Source organism: Camellia sinensis, chromosome 5 (genome assembly GCF_055761805.1).
Source record: "Camellia sinensis isolate YWXY chromosome 5, ASM5576180v1, whole genome shotgun sequence".
NCBI lineage: Eukaryota > Viridiplantae > Streptophyta > Magnoliopsida > Ericales > Theaceae > Camellia > Camellia sinensis.
The window spans coordinates 23,275,817-23,280,073 of record NC_138965.1 but is presented as its reverse complement, the minus strand read 5'-3'; the positions used below and the strand labels follow the sequence as shown (position 1 = coordinate 23,280,073).

The window sequence follows — 4,257 nt, the reverse complement described above, 5'->3', positions numbered from 1 at the left end:
ACGCCAAATTGAAATATTTGATTCTTAGAAGATCATATAATACATGTATGTATATATTATATGGTGGATGATTTGTTTGTTATTTAAAAAAAAAAATTAAATCATTATTTTGAAAGGTATGTAAGATATGTACCATACCACTTGATGAACTTGTCATTTCTGGTCTTGTTTGTTTTGTAAAGAAAATGTTGCATATGATATTGATTGAGCTATTATTTGTTTTGTAGAGTAAATGTTGTTTAAGATATTGATTGAGAACATCTGAGAGTTCTTATTATTAGTGGCATTTATTTGTATGATAATCTGTACATGATGGCACCATTGTCATAGATTTGGCATCTAAAGCTCCACTAGCTTCTTCGTATTGATTATTGGTCCCTTACCCGTGATCCTAGAATATTTGAGATCTAGCCATGGACTGTTGAAAAATTATGTTATATTAACAAGATAGTTCTAGGAGGTCACATTGCATATGCTCATTTGCTTTTTGTACTGTAACATTGTATATTTTTATTCTGGAATCAATTTTACATTTTTATTTATTCCCATTGGTTGAAGGACCAATTGTTTTACTTTCCTTTTCCTCAACATTGTATATCACCCATGAACTTCATGCCTTGTTTGTGGAGACAAATAACATTCCATTATTTTTCACTTGTACTCTATATGCAGTTCATGTATAAGGAGATCATCTTATGACTATTTGTTTGCCATCCTTGATTATAGATCAATGCGTACAGACTTTCCTATTTTTGGAATAACAATGATAGAGTTCGAGAAGCGCTCCATATCCGAAAGGTACATTAGAAATTATTTCTTTAGAATCAAATTTTTAAATAGCTGTATTAAAAGAAGAATTCTTATTAGTTGCAATATAACAGTATTGAGTGGATTGAGCAAAACGTATTTGAAATTCAGAGATTTGGTAACTTAAAAACATGCCATAGTTGAAGGGAGTTTACTATAATTTTTTCCTTTTTAAAATATCATTAACTGCAAAAATTAAAAAGAAAGTGTTTTGTAGTAGTCTACCTGTCGTATCATTATGAACCAATGGTATCGGTTATAATTGATATGTATTTTGAATTGGTTAATACATGCTTGTCTATATTTAAACCTTGGACCGTTATGTTCTTTGAACTGTCACCTCAAAATTTAAAAAAATTTTCTTTTACTTTGAACACCGACCTTAATCTCAATTCTATCATTATCTCTAACATTTGAAACCCTAATCCTAGCACTTACTTTCACTTTTGGCAGTCCCTCCCCCACATTTTTTGCCCCTCCTCAACCCGCCCAAACCAACCCTGCTAGCCCTAATTTGAACACCATCCTTAAATCTCAATTCTACTATCATTCTTAACATTTGAAACCCAAATCCTTAGCCTCTACCTTCAATTTCTATAGCCCATTCTCTATCTTCCCGCTACATATTAACCCATCTCCATCCAACCCACCAGTTCTCAATACCTATAAGCTAAATGCCATATATATATATATATATATGTAGTTGTTTCTTGTTTATTCTTAGACTATTACAATGTTGGACAAGTGAGGATGAAAAGTGAGTACACATAATGACAAGTTTAACCATCATTAATTACCTGTGAACTATGAAGATGAACTTGTTCTTCCAAGGTTTTTGATTTCAATTACTCTTTTGTTCATTAATGCATGACTTCCTTGCAAGAATTCTTCATGCATAATCATCAATTGCTCCGCGACCTGTTTGAGATATTAATAGCTCATGAGCATCACAAATTATGAACTCAACATTGTAATATACAATAAATCGATGTCATGGGAATAAAAGAAAAATATAATAAAAATAGTCTATTCGAATAGAAAACGTACTTCCTCAATGCTGCCATCTTCAATATCTGTGTTGAAAGTAAGTAGCAAGCTCTCGTGCAACAAGTTCTCCAAATCTTCTATGTGAAGTTGTTCTACAAATCAAAAGGAAAGAGTTGTTCTACAAATCAAAAGGAAAGAGTTGTTCTACAAATCAAAAGGAAAAAAATAAATGTATGTAATAAATAACGTAACTCAATATTGTTTCAATTTCAAAACGAGAAGTGATTTGTCATATAACTGATCTACCTGAAGTTGTTCTACAAATAAAAAAAAAACATTTAGGGGGGGTTATGTTTCAATTTCAAAACGATACGATTAGGAGTCAAGATGAAAATTATCGTGCACAACTTTGCTGCCTCAATTTCTCTTTGTGAGATTCTTTTGTCTTTAGCTTTTAGTTCTCTATTCTCTCTCCTCTTGAAATCCCACCTCCTTTGTTAGAGAGACAAAGATAGGGAGGGAAAAACATTAAATTTGAATGAAGGTACAAAGTTAAGAAAAACAAAGTGGCGTGAAAAGTTGGGATCGGTAGGAGACAAATTCGGAAGGTTGAATGTTTAGCATAAGAGTAGGAGTAACAAAAATGCTTGTCACCCACTTTCCTACGCTTTCACTCATCCAATCATCCAGTTTCCTATTCAACTCTTTTCTCATTGTCTCTTGGCTTATGATTCATCCCTCTAAAATTAGAGTTCTAATTGAACTCTAGTAAAGTGAAAAATAGAGAAATGAAACATAACTCTAATTTAAGAGCTCTAAATTGAGCTCTAGTGAGGTGGAAAAAAGAGAGTAGAGAGAAATAAAGAGAGGAGTGTGAGCCCCACCTTCACATGAGTACTCTCCACATCATTAGAGTTATATTAGAGCTCTCAAATATTATTGATAAAAAAAATAAGACTAAAATATTATATCAGAGTAGAACCCACTTTCCATTAGAGCTATTAGAACTCCAATATTAGAGCTCTAAAGCATTTATATCGTCTCCCTCTCATCTTTCCTAACAACCATAGATCATAAATTATTGCACAAAAAATACAGAAAATAAAAAAAAATTAATTTTTAGTGGACACCCTGTTTTTTTTATTTTTTCGTAAAATTTTTTTCGTTACACCTGATTAACTACCATATATAGAGTTAATTGTAATCACATATTAGTATTCTTCTCACAATTCTTTATGATGGACCCTCTGCATGTGAGTTCCTACAAAATAAATTTGTGTATTCTACAATCCAAGACAGGTAGGAACCCTTTAAGTCCAACCCTTCCCACTCCCATCAGACATGAAAAAATTCCCCAGGTATATTACAATAAGAGTTTATTACACTATTTTGGACTACATTGAATTCCATTATTATTATTATTATTATTTTTTGTGAGCAGGGAAAGCTTTGGTTTCTCCAATTGAGAGATATGCAGTTGTTCCTGATGACAACGTAAGTGTTCTTTCCACAGTCTTCATTGTCTTTATTACTGATGTTCAAATAGTTGGTTTCTCCAAAAGATCATAATTTGCAACTGTTATCTATTTATTTGTAGGTCAAAAGGATAAATTTTGCCGAGGGGAAGATCTGATTCTAGAAGTAAGGAATTTGCAGCTTGATTTTTGAAATAGGCTCAAAATTGAGATCTTGTTGGAAATTTTTAATTTTTGTAAGAGCATTTAAATATCCAATGTGCTGATTGGTGAATTTTAGATTTTATTTTATTATTTTATTTTTTTTTAGGATTTGGGTGAATTTTATAATTTAAATATGCTTTTATGAACATGTACAGTTTAATTGTTCTTTGTAAAATATTGAATTTGATGGTTTGATCAATTTTTATTTTTATTTTCTGTTATGATGTTTTTGTGAATGGAATGTAAATAATCAGCTCTTAGAGAGAGACAGCACCACCGTCGGAAAAAATGGAAAATTTTAATATTTTTATTAATTTTGTTACAGGTTTTACTTTTTGCGACGACATTATACTGTCGCAAAAAATAGAAATTTTCATTATTTAAAATAGAAATTTTATTATTTTTTAATATTTTTTGCGACGGCATTACACTGTCGCAAAAAATACAAAATTTCATATTTTTTATACTTTCTGCGACGTCACCACACCGTCGCAAAAAATAGTGTTTTTTAAAAAAAAGACTATTGGCGACGGTGTTTTTTGCCGTCTCAAATAACATTTTTAGCGACAGTAAAATAAGGCCGTCGCAAAAAAGTCAAGAAATTTCAAACGTTATTAGCGACTGCACGGTACCGTCGCAAAAAGGCAAAAAATGCCGTCGCAAAACATTAACGACGACACTTACCGTCGCAAAAACTCTTTTGCAACCCCTGCAGTTGCGACCCCCCGTCTTGCCGTCGCAAAAAGTTATTTTGCCGTCGCAAAAAGTATTAGCGACGGCATTA

The 4,257-nt window shown here is 31.9% G+C and overlaps 1 long non-coding RNA gene across 1 annotated transcript; it reads left to right on the top strand.

Moving 5' to 3' along the window:
• The first annotated feature begins 3,149 nt into the window (after window positions 1-3,149).
• LOC114284710 (uncharacterized) lies at window positions 3,150-3,694 on the top strand. The gene is made up of 2 exons (XR_014328692.1): window positions 3,150-3,288; window positions 3,392-3,694. It is a non-coding gene; the product is annotated as an uncharacterized LOC114284710 (long non-coding RNA).
• The last annotated feature ends 563 nt before the right edge of the window (window positions 3,695-4,257 follow it).